Consider the following 13,423-nt stretch of genomic DNA (forward strand, 5'->3'; position numbering starts at 1 on the left):
AAGTGATGGTACTGTTGTGCTCTGAAGATAGTAGAACTTAGAATCTCACACATACTTTTTAAGAGTCAACAGCAGGCATAGGCAAACTCGGCCCTCCAGATGTTTTGAGACTACAATTCCCACCATCCCTGACCACTGGTCCTATTAGCTAGAGATGATGGGAGTTGTAGTCCCAAAACATCTGGAGGGCCGAGTTTGCCTATGCCTGGTCAACAGTAATCTTGGTTATAGACTGACATCTAGGAATATATGAAGGCAAACCAATTGAAGCTGAATCTAGATCAAATGGAGGATATGGTTATAGGTGGCCTTTGTGATCTGGAGGCATTCAAATTTCTTTTGTGCATGGGAGATCAATTTCCCTGAAATATTAGTTTCTTAGCCAGGGAGCTAAGAAACATCCACGCTTGTTTTTGGATGCCCAGATGTCTATCATGTCCACAAGTACTTTTTATCAGTTAATCTCATGGCATTAGTGCCCTTTTCTTCAGAACAAAGTTGTAGTGACTAATATCCATATTGTAGTATGGACATTTGCACCTAGCAAAATCACTAGGAAAGGGTTTAATCAAGTTTCCATATAACTGGGAAATGAGGCCTGACCATGAAAAGAACAGATAGATCCTTCTTGGGCATGATGTCCAAGAATAGTAATGAAACTTCTTTTCCAGTAAAGTCTACTTAATCCTGAAAAAGAGTAAAGGTACTGTGGTTCCAGCAGACTTTGGAGTGGTTGATAACTGGTATTTATGTATTTAGCTCTAACAAATGTTTTGAAAACTATGGTATTATCTTTATAGTCTTCTAATATCTTTATAGTCTTCTAATGGAACAAAAAGCCAAAAGCAAAAAAAAAAAAAAAAAGGCAATGGAAAACAAATAATATAAAACAAAACAAAAAAGGTTACTACAAAAAAGAAGAAAAATTTCCAATGATGCTTTCTAATACTAAGATAAAAAAAAATTAGAGTGTGAAGTCTTGCAAAAATTCCAGACACAAGCAGTTAAAACATTTTTTTCAGAGTTTCCAGTGAGATAACATTATGAATCTGTTACCTTTGAAAATGAAGAGAGAAAAAGATCTGTTTTAAAATGAGCTTCATTTTGCATGGATTTCACTGACTAATCCCGATTAAGTAGTTTATGAATTACAGCCTCAATCAGGTAAATAGCAGTTCCCCTACCTGGACTAGGGTCTTATATTTGCATTTCATTAAATATAGCCATTACCGCAACACATTTCTCTGCTGAAAGATGCAGCGGAGGTAACTGAAATCCAACTGGTTTAGAGTTCTGGCTTCCCTATTTTTATCACTCTGCATATTATTTTCATTTACTTTCTTTATTGTTTTTATTTGCTAACTTTTCTCAGCAACCCGTCCCTGCTGAGTGCAGATGGCATGAATGATCCCACAGATTCTCTGCTCAATAAGCCAGAATGGTATTGCAGACATTCTATATTAAACTTCTCTTACTGCAATAAAAATGTTACTTTACCACATGCCTGCTTCGGATTCCGCATCATTCTTCAGGTCTGTATGCGTACGGATTCTTTATAGAAGTTTACTTAAGCATTGTGATTCTAGAACCTGGTCAAAAATGGTTGGATCTATTCCAAGGCCTTAGATAAGTAAACCCCCTTGCGGAGGGGCGGATTGGGGACTTTGCTGTGCTCTGACACTTAGAACCAGATACTTACTTGGGCAGCCATTTTAGGCACTTCTCATTCTTACTTTGCTTAAAATGGGGTTGGTAAGGGTGTGTGTGTGATGTTCCAACTGTTGTCTACTCAACATAAAACTAACAAACAAAAATATTGGCATGTGCAGTGGGACGAAATATGCATTTCATACAAAATAATGGAAGATGGTTCTAAATGCACCGCAGCACAATATTAAAATTAGAGGCACCAGTGAAGTTTTCCTGAGCCAGGCTAGAAAAAGAACGACAGGCACTTGGAAAGCCTGCGTCAAATTGAGAGGTGCACATTAGCCCTGAATATTTTTTTTCCTGCTTGGATGGAAGTTTTCTCCCCCTCCCTTTCTCCCCATAGTGCTGGCTAACAGTGGACTGGAACCCAGGGGATTATGGTAGATGTTGGTTTTCACAAGAACTTCTGAAAGAGTTCTTGGGAGAGCAACATCTTCTTTGTGTTAGCGGTCACTGCAACAGGGAGATGAAGAGGAGGACTGGTACGGGAGGTGGGGATATTTTATTTTCTCCAAATGAGCATCTGTTCTTATTACTGCCCAGCTTCCAGATGAGAAGGATAAACTTTTCCAAGGGGTGAAGGGCTGTTATGGACAGTTGGAAATGAGTGTAACCTCATATCTTGGAAAAGGGCATGGCTGGCTGGCTGGAATCCTGAAAATAATAATTTAATTATTAGTAGTACTAAGAGGGGACGTGGGTGGTGCTGTGGGTTAAACCACAGAGCCTAGGACTTGCTGATCAGAAGGTTGGCGGTTCGAATCCCTGTGACGGGGTGAGCTCCCATTGCTCGGTCCCTGCTCCTGCCAACCTAGCAGTTTGAAAGGACGTCAAAGTGCAAGTAGAAATATAGGTACCACTCCGGCGGGAAGGTAAACGGCGTTTCCGTGTGCTGCTCTGGTTCGCCAGAAGCGGCTTAGTCATGCTGGCCACATGACCCGGAAGCTGTACGCCGGCTCCCTCGGCCAATAAAGTGAGATGAGCGCCGCAACTCCAGAGTCGGTCACGACTGGACCTAATGTTCAGGGGTCTTTTTATCTTTACCTTTAGTACTAAGAGGGTTTTTTGCCACTGTTGTTGCAACTGCTGCTCTTTATTTTGGGGAATGTTTCATTATACACCTTTAGGTGCCAGGCGAAAAGGTTCTTCTTCAACTAGGCCTTTGCCTGACTAACATCCCAGATCCTTTGAAATGTGTCTGTGGGAAGGAGGGAGGTTTATTGGCTTGGCTTATTTTTGTTCTTATTTTTATCATGTATTTTGTGTTTTATCTTGTTTTTTTATGCTGTGAACCACCCTGAGATCTATGGATGAACGGTGGTATATTGTTGTTGTTGTTGTTGTTGTTGTTGTTGTTGTTGTTGTTGTTGTTGTTGTTGTTGTTACAGTGGGGGACATGGTAAAAATATAGAGACTGGTGTATTTCTCTCTTTTTTGCCTAAGATAACTTTACCCCCCAATGCCTATGAAGGTATTGTTGTATATATTCGTCACTTCTTGAGCGTCTCAAAGCAACTTACATAATACAAATACAAGAAATACTAAAGCCAAATATAAAACAGCAATAAAACAAGACCTTGTGCAAACCCTACCTACCTCATTTAAAAGAATAAGCACTTGTGGGGAGGGGGAGGGGAAAAATAGGGGGGGAATTTAAAGATGATATGTTTTTTGATAAAATGTGATGTTGAAATTTCTAATAAAAATATTTTAAAAAATAAAAATAAAAGGATAAGCACTAAAAAAAGGCCTCTTGGCTAAATCTAACTGCATCTCTTCAATTTGTTTTTTATATAAATATGCTCCGTGTATGGTTATGTTATTGTTTGGATGGTTATGTGTTTGTACATACATTTATGATTAAAGTGGGGAAAAGACCCCAGATAGAATTAGTTACCTTCCTAATTAATCATCAAAGGTCTGGGTAAATAAAAATGTATTTGGATTGTGCCTAAAAACAGGCAATGATAGTGCCAGGTGTGCTTTTCTGGGGAAAGCTTTCCACAGATGGGGAGCTGCTACTGAAAAGGTCGGTTTTTGTGTTGCCACCCTGCATGCCTTCCTCAGACAGGGCACAAGGAGAAGGGTCTCAGATGATGAATGCACTGTACAGGACATTTTATGTCAGAAGAGGCATTCCTGAGCTTTATAGGTCAAAACCAGCAATGTGAATTGAGCCCAGAAACTACCTGGTAACCAGTGCAGTTGCACCAGGATTGGTGTTACATTTTCAAACCTCTGAATTCTGCACCAGCTACAGCTTCTGAACCATCTTCAAAGGCAGTCCCACATACAACAAATTGCAGTCATCTATTCTAGACGTTACCAGAGTGTCGACAACAGAAGTTAGGCTGTCCCTGTCCAGATAGGGGCTCAGCTGGGCCACCGGCCAAAGCTCTGCGCTACTGAGGCCACTTGAACCTCAAGCAATCTGAATGGATACAGAAGTATGCACCTGCTGCTTCAGAGGGAGTTTAATTCCATCTAGGGCAGACCAAACTCCACCCATCTGGCCTGGGGAACCTCCCACTAACAGTTTCTCAATCTCATCTGGATTAAGCTTTAGGTTATTGGCTCTCATTCAGTTCATCACTGAGAGCAGGCACTGGGCTACTACAGTGATGCCAAGATGCTAAACATAAAAGCCAAGAAAAGGATGTGGTCAAAACATGGAGTCCTGCTGGGTACAGTGGTACCTTGGGTTAAGTACTTAATTCATTCCGGAGGTCTGTTCTTAACCTGAAACTGTTCTTAACCTGAAGCACTACTTTAGCTAATGGAGCCTCCTGCTGCTGCCGCGCCGCCAGAGCACAATTTCTGTTCTCTCCTGAGGTACTATTTCTGGGTTAGTGGAGTCTTTAACCTGAAGCGTATGCAACCTGAAGTGTATGTAACCCGAGGTACCACTGTACTTGCACTGTAGAAGTGCGCAGCTCTAGTACAGCAGAAATGGGGTGAGGAATGGACCAGCTTTTAGGTGTGATTTACTTCCTGCAGATGAGGTAAACTGGATTTCTTGTCACAATTCTTGTGGTTTTGCATAGTAAAGTTATAAGAATGAGCAGGTTTGCCCACACAATTGAGCAATTGCTGGAGCATCACTGGGTAATTTCCAGCTAACTCTTCACAAGGGAAAGCACAGCTAGCCTGGTTAACCAAGACAAACCATTGCATCTCCTTTGTTTTAACTTGGGGCCTGTCAACTGCAGTGATGCAACCACTTTGGTGGCATATGATGCTTTTATTAGTGTCCTACAGGCTGATAAGTCTCTGAGTGTGGATCTCTGAGTGTGGATCCTTATTAGGTGAAAGTGGTACCCTCCACGCACAAGAGGTAGGTATCAGCCGACTTGGGGGGGGAGGGGGAACCCCAGGTTTTGCAGATGTTCAAAAATATTTAGAAAACCCCCTAAAGGGGGTGGTACCTCAAAACAGTGTGCTCTGTGACCACAGAATGTTAACTGAATGGAAGGGGGTGCAGAAAATGAGGGGGAGTTGGAACGGAAGTGCAAATGGCAGGCTGAAAGCTTTTCTGGCAACCATTCTAGATGCACTCAGATGTGCAGAATTTTGAGGTGCAGTTGCTGATGAATGTAGAACAGATGCTTCTCTCCACTCTGATTAGATAGAAAGCAGGTAGGAGCCCCCCCTTTTCCCCTTTCCCTCTCCTACCAGCCTATGCCTGGTAGAGGAACTGGGAAAAGCGGCGTGCTAGCCTTATTTAGGAATCTGCCTGATAGGAAAGAGGGCCTCCACACTACTCTCTGCCCTACCAATCTGAGACTACAGAGCTAGGAGAAGAAGGCCGTGGCAGGGAGGTCTGGATGCTTACAGTATATAATTTTCAGCACGGGATTGCCCAAGCATCCTTGGAAACCTCCAACTTTGCAGCATGGATCATTCCTTGAAGTTTTGTGGCAAAGCCATCCTCATTCTTACGAGCCAATCGCACATCCTTGTGAACACTGATTTAATTGTTCAGGCAATTTTGCATCTAGAAAATCCACAATGCAGTGCTATTGCAAATGAAAAACACAAACAAACCTCTGGAATCTTTTGCATAAGATACGGAAATTATAATATTGAATGAACTGGTGTGCAACTGGAATTCTATTAAATTGGATTTTCATGCAAGTACAATGGAAGCTCGATTACTGAACGCTTCAGAAGCCGAAGAATTTGGAACCTGAGCACCGACAACCTCAAAATGAATGCTCCTGTTTCGAACGATTTTCAGAAGCTGAATGGCTTCCAAGGCACATTTTTCACGCCCCCCCCATTGACTTTGCAGCCAGCCCATTGATCCTTGGTTTTTGAACTTTTCAGAAGCCGAACGGTCTTCCAGAACGGATTAAGTTTGCAAACTGAGGTTCCACTGTACAACTTTGGTAAAAGGAAGTGTGCAATAAGTAAATAAATAATATATTCTCAAGCTGGTTTCACAGATGCCTAATAATGTTTTGTGTACTGCTGTTCTATAATGCCACGGGTACCCAAGGGTTGTAGCTTACACTGCATACCAAATTGTGTCTATTTATAAACAGAAGTTACTATTATTGTGGTTATTCTTAATATTCATTTTGTTTCTTTATTAAAAATATGTATATGCTGCCTGTCATGTTTGCAGCAGATCATAAAATACAATATAAAAAAGCAATGTATAACAACCAAGTGGTTAAAAAAGCCTTAAAGTTCTACAGCAGCAGAGAACAGGAGCCAGCAAAAACTATAGAAAGCAGAAACATTTTTCGCATGTGTTGAATTGCGCAGATATTTGTGTATACCTTTTTTTGGTCAGGAGAGGGGGAGACTATTTCTGAGAGTGGGCATCATCACAGAAAAGGCCACCTTCTTGATTGTGGCCAGATGGACGTCTGCTTTATCCATTGTGTGGATTATTTAGTGTTAAGCTTTCGTGATATTTGCTGTTTTGCATAGTTTTGCTTTTAGTATTTAGTTGCCTATTTAGTCTCTTCAGCTTGCCAAGAGTTATATTATAAAACTGAATATTTTTAGGTTAAAGAAGAACTAGGTGTAAAAGGAAAATAATTAATTAGCGACTTTGAACAAAGTTTTTTAAATTGAAGCCAAGAACTTAGTTTTTTGGCAGATCTGTAATGCTGTGCAATTACATCAGTATTAAAAACAAGAAAGTTTGAAACTAAGAGGGGCTATTTTGAATTAGAAGTGTCCAGAGTAAATACCAATATTTTCTTCTTTTTCTCAATGATATATTTATGTGCTACACCTCTGGAGATGCACCCCATTATCTCTAGAGACAGATGGATGCCAGCCAACCATTTGTATGCTACATTTTATCCCCAGAAACCAGTGGTATAGTGGAGAGGGAGTGCCGCTCCAGGACTTATTTCAGTGCAGGTATGTGTTGGGGGTGGTAGTGGCAAGGCATTGGAGGATAGAGCTGTATGTGCCATGTGGCCTGCTATGCACTCCCTAAAGTAGCCAGCTGTCTTCAACTGAAGTGGAGGACACTGTCCCATGACCAGTGTTACAGTAAGATCCAGCTGTCAGTCCTGTCAGTTTCTGTACATAGAGAGATAGGGAAAGTCATCTTGTCCTTCAGCCCCGAGAGTGTTTTGGGCTGGCCCTGGAATTTGGTCCTAAGTTGCTTTTTTTTTCTCTTTAAAGGAACACGTGATCAGGAAATGGTCTGAGAACTGCTGCGGCAGAAGCTAAAAATTGCTTATTCTGGTGTGTTGTCAGGTTAGTGCTTTGAGGATGGCTGCTGCAGAGTACTTACCAGGGCCATCTTCTCATGGGGATTGGATGATAGGTCAGGTACATTTTTGATGACACACAACTGTCACATATCTTTCTAGCTTTCATTGATCTGCTCTAATTAGCTGTTCGGAGTGCATCACACAACTCGGCTTGTGCAATATTATTTTGTAACATGAGCAAAGCTTTTTCCACCAACTCAGCATTTGTTTGGTGGATTACTGCATTCTTCTTCTTTTTTTCGCTCTGAGCTCATGCCTATCATTGTCCTCCAAAATATATTAAAATGCACACGCACAGAGGAGCGTAGCATGAATACTGTGAGAAGTCAGCTCATATTGTGAGCTTTTCTTTTAAAATCCATCATATTACTTTGTGTAAAGCACCCTCTGTGCAAAAGTGAGCATATTTCTTCACTACAGAAAGTATATATTCCTTCCTTTCTTTGGCAGCACAGCTGACCCTGACTGCATGCCAATTTCCCCATGAGAGAATCCTGCTAAGAAGCATGTTCAGATGCTTGCTAAGAAACAGCAGAATTGCTCTTCTCTCACTTGTACCCAATATCTCAATAAGGATTGGACGAATACGCTAGAAATAGGCTGGCTGCGTGTCCTACTTTACAGAAGATAGTTTTTAATATGTGAAAGGAGACTCCTGTCTGAAAGGTTGTCCATCCACATGGTTTAAAGATAAAAGAACCAGAAGAAGGCATAGCAGGGGCCTTGGAGGACTGTAGCTTAGTGTTAGAGCCTTGCACACAGAAGGTCCCTGTTCAACCCCTGGTACCTTTAGGCAGGGCTAGGAAAAGCTCCTGTCTGAAATTCTAGAGAGCCACTATCAGTCAGTGTAGCCAGGAAAGCACTAGATGGACCAACGACAGCATATGATGGACCTTATAAGGCAGCTTCCTATCCAGACAGCACTGTCACCTGATGATATCTGGTCACTTGTGTAATTGCTGTTCACTACCCAGTACGAAGGGGATGCGGATGGCGCTGTGGTCTAAACCACTGAGCCTCTTGGGTTGGCGGTTTGAATCCCCATGACAGGGTGAGCTCCTGTTGCTCGGTCCCAGCTCCTGCCAACCTAGCAGTTCGAAAGCACACCAAAAAGTGCAAGTAGATAAATAGGTACCGCTCCGGTGGGAAGGTAAATGGTGTTTCCATGCGCTGCTCTGGTTTCGGTGTTCCATTGCGCCAGAAGCAGCTTAGTCATGCTGGCCACATGACCCAGAAAAACTCTGTGGACAAACGCCAGCTCCTTCGGCCTGTGAAGTGAGATAAGCACCACAACCCCAGAGTCGTCTGCAACTGGACTTAACTGTCAGGGGTCCTTTACCTTTTTTTTTTTTTTTTTTTACCCAGTACGAACCACCAAGTTTGGCAAGCTGGCATCCAGCTTCTGACATCTATAGCCACACACTCCAGTTTCCCAGTAGACAGGGAGGCAAAGGATGAGGATAAAGGAGAAGAGAAGGAAGGAGAGAGGAGAGGAGGAGCCTGTGCTTTCATATATAAGAGCTAGTGGTGGGGGTGGGGAACAGTGAGGACAAAGCAAGCGAGTCACATATTGGGGAGGGAGAAGAATGGAAAAAGTGAGAGTGGAGCCTCAGGCCAGATACGAGGATTCCTGGAAGAATAATGCCAAGGCCAGTGGGCTGAAGCAAAGAACAACAGGTGGCTGGAGTAGGTGGATATGTGCCATGCTTTATTTGAAAGGCTGCCAGGGGACAAGCGTCTGTTTTGAGAGGCTGTCTGGTCTAAGTCAAAATGAAGGATAAAGAACCATCCAAAGGGAGAGCAAGGGCCTTAAAGTTGCCCATCGACACTTAGCCATTGAACCGCAGGCTGAACTGGTAGGCAGGCTCCCCATAGTAAGATGCGCTGTATTTCTCTTTAAACTGTACACATGATTTCTAAATTTTCATCAACACATGAACTGGGCTATGCAAAGTTTATGCCATGCTATGTTTTTTGGACAATGCATTTACTCCTTTCCCAGGATGACCTATGTGACCATCCTAGGCAGGAAAGGATTGCTGACTGAGGAGGATGAACTCTGAAGGCAGAAGGAGTTTGAGATGGAGGATTGAATTCGTCCCTAGTGAGGATGAAGACACTTAGAGCTGTATGGTGGGAGGAAATCAGTTTATTAAGGGCCCTGGGATGAAGATAATGAGCAGACCCAAACCTGTAGATCTAGCTGATTCAGAGCTTGGGGACAACATAAGCCAGGTCTGTTGTTTCCAGGCTTCCTAGCAATGCTAGCAATGCCCACTTCCAAAGGGACATTACAGGCTGCCAATTTTTATCTTCATGTAGGACCCTTGTAGCTTTGGATGCATGACAGCGTTTTGTAGGACCCTTGTAGCTTTCAGTGCTGCATGACAGCATTTTGCCCCCAGCAAAATAGCCCGTCATCAACTTGTCCCATTATTTTGTATATTTTGATCTAAATGCTTTACATTATGCCATACTGTCTGTTACGATGCATGAAGTGCAATTGCGGAGATCCAAGCAACAATTCACTTTCAGATGGATCCAAGACATTGGGCTGCCTGAGGCCAAGTATACACTCCATTCCCAAAAACTGACCAGGCTGGCAGTTGCATTCTGCTTCAGCATCCTGCACTGTACCTGAAGGCAGAAGACTGGCTTAGCAGGTACAGAGCAGACTGCATGGCACATGCATACACAGCTTTGCCCACTTGCTTCCCTTTAGTATTTGCTACCTGAGGCAGCTGCCTCACTTTGTCTCATGGTAGAACCAGCCCTGGATGCAGGCTAAGTTAGTTGAACTTAGTTCCTTTTTCACATATGCCAGGAAAGCAAACATTGGGTAAGAAACATCAGAAAGAAGAAGAAAGACTTGCCTTCCATCTGCAGCTAAATACCTCTAGAAGCTCACCTATAGGGTGTAGCACTCAGAGATGCACTATCTCTTGGCCACGAAAGTTCTATGTACCTATACATTGATCAATCTATATTGCATGCATAAATAGAAGATATTTGGAATGGAACAAGCTGGTATATGGAAAGATGGGGCTCCCACCCAGGGTGAGATCTGAGTAGGGCTAAACAGATGACTTTCCCATCAAATTTTCCTTCTTTGTTTCAAAATCATTCACTTCTGCCCTTGAACACAAATTTTGCATAGTATACTAATCTTGATCCTGCTGAGTCATTCTGCCAGCTGAAAGGCACTATTTTATACATAAAATCCGGAAATCAGTTTGTGGCCACCTAACCAGAGGCACCTCCAGTCTCTAGTCAAGTGAAACCCCCTGCAAATGTAAAACATGTAGGTATCTCTGCAAAAATTGAGTGATGGTGATTGGCTTACATTGTTGCCCATTTCAATGTCCTCTGTTGGCCATCAGTGCTATACACACTTGAGATCAATAGGGCAGCCGCAGCTGAAACTTGGCAAGATTCTAGTTTGCTACCGAAGGGTGGAGCTATGATATTTAATTAATTTAATTTGCTTAAAGTGGATGTTTGCTTTTGGAGCCAAGTTTTGCAGAAGCAGATGGATTATTTGGCATATTCAGCAGCCACAGAATAACATTTGGACATTGCTTCACATTCATTGGACATCCTAAACAAATGCAGAAACTTGCATTATTGACATGCACCCTTTATTTTAAACAACCATAAGTGAATACTGGAAAAGACAAGACCGTAAAATCCAATTGCTGTTTGGAACGCTGCCTTGCTCTTAGTGTTTTAAGTTGACAGTAACATACTAGCTTTGTTGATCATTAATAATCATGCATTGCCATCTACCACATTTGGTGTACAGATTCTAGTACCACTCTTCAGAACACCTTTGTGGGTAGTTTTTCATTTTGTATGTCATAATGATCTGCTTGCCTCTGTCGACTTCCTTTCTGAGCTAGCATTAAAGTCAGGACCAGGATCTCTTAAGAATGTATGAAGCTGCCATATACTGAATCAGACCAATGGTCCATCCAGTGTAGTATTGTCTACACAGAATGACAAGTGTTCTCCTGGGTTTCAGATAGGAACCTTTTCCAGCCTTACCTGTAGAGGCTGGGGATTAAACATAAAAAAAATATTCTGCATGAAAAAAATTGCTCTACCAGTGAGCTATGGCCCTCCCTAATCTGTTGGGGCAGCCTGCCCAGGAAACAGAACTTGCCCATGTTATCTGGCATTTGGGGACCAAGTAGACATGTGCTAATTTCATGAATTCTATTAACATGCACAGTGTGTGTGTATGCATGTTATAAATAGCAGCCACCAGGAAACTTGAGCTACCTTGATATCCTGGTATCTGTTTCTTTTTTATCAAAAATCACCTCTTTGATGTTGACGCCAATGGTCGATCAGGGCAATAGCTTTCCTTGAAATACAAAAAGCCCCAATTTTGGACACGACCATGATAGCTCAGGCTTTCTCATGCCTGCTGCTTATGGAACAAATTAACAATATGCTAGTTTGGCCTGCATGCCAAATATTGAGGCCCAGTGCAGCTGCCCTAAAATTCTGTATAAACGGCATTCTTACAGTGTCCCATTGAACTACATGGAGGATGCAGCAACTGACTCAGCATAACTATATTGAGAGCTGTGACTCACATGAAGGTGACGGCCCTATTTCCCCCCCTTTCTATGCTCACCTGAATTGCTCTTTGCCCCTGGAGATCATTCAGATGAAAAAGATTTAGACCATTTGAACAAAACACAGATCCTTTGAATGTTTTCACCTCTAGAAAAAACGCATTTGCTTAAAACTCTTGAGCACGGTCCATTAAAGGTAATCACTTTGATGCCCCACTAATTTCAGCAAGAGAGATTTAAGGCACACAGTTTGTGCCAGTGTGATGCTCCCTGCAGGAATGGAATAACCTTTCAGCTCCTACTAGTCAATCTGCCTAGCCAGGTCTCCTGCGTTTAAATTAAGCAAACTAGAATCCTCTGAATTATTCTTGCTCATTCTCTGTAAACCCCAGAAAAGATCACTTTTCCCTGCCCAGATTGAAGATGGAGTAGGTGGTTGCCATGGCAAATTTCCAGAGTTTGCAATGCCAAGCAGCTTCCTAGAACCCGCATACCTGTAAAACTCTCAGAGGAAACTGGGAACTCTCTGAGGTTAAAGAGGCCAGCTGCATCCTGATGTTCAGCTGAAAACAAAACCAAGTGTCCTTTTTTTTACAGAAAAGGTTTAACCCTGCCTAGCCTTCCTCTGAGAGTTTGTTGTTGTAATTGATTAACAGATGTGGTGCCCTCCATAATGTAGTATTATATTAACATAATTATTAAATGTCGATTGTGTCTAAGGATTGACAAATTTGTTAGTTGGAGTTTTTTCTCTTTTCCAAAAATTCAGTTCTTCACATTTCTGCATCAGTTTGTGAATTTGATTTTTAAAAAGTGCTCATGAAAATTCATCAGCATTTGACAGTGCATTTCTCCTAATACATATAATTTTTGAATTCAATTTTGCCAAATACACACACCTTTTGCAAGCGATTTCCCCCGATGCCATACATTTTTATGCGCACTTTCCCATATAATGTGTGTGTGTTTAAATACATATTTTGAAAAACTGCACTGCAAAATTTAGAAAAGTGAATTTCAAAGGATAGCTGTCTTTCATTTTGTGTGTTTCTTGGGAAACTGTTTTCTATTTCCTTTGATGCATTGCTGATCTCCAGCCTCAGAGTTAGTACTGCATAAGGAGAGCCAAGAAAGGATAGAGGTTCTTCATGCTGGAATCCTCATGGATGTCCCTTCTAAGCTTAAAAAAAGTGCAAATACTCAAAAGGGGCTGGTGACAGCAGCTCACTTTTTAGAAAGGCGCCTGCTCTGTCCTAACATTGTATCTGATTGGTTCCAGCAAATCTCACAAGATCTAGATACCCCATACTAGGAAATAGGCCTGTATGAACACCCTCAATTTGCCTTCTCCACAACATCAACTGGTACTGGCTGTGGGAGCAGCTGCTC

This window comes from Podarcis raffonei, chromosome 11 (genome assembly GCF_027172205.1).
Source record: "Podarcis raffonei isolate rPodRaf1 chromosome 11, rPodRaf1.pri, whole genome shotgun sequence".
Classification (NCBI taxonomy): domain Eukaryota; kingdom Metazoa; phylum Chordata; class Lepidosauria; order Squamata; family Lacertidae; genus Podarcis; species Podarcis raffonei.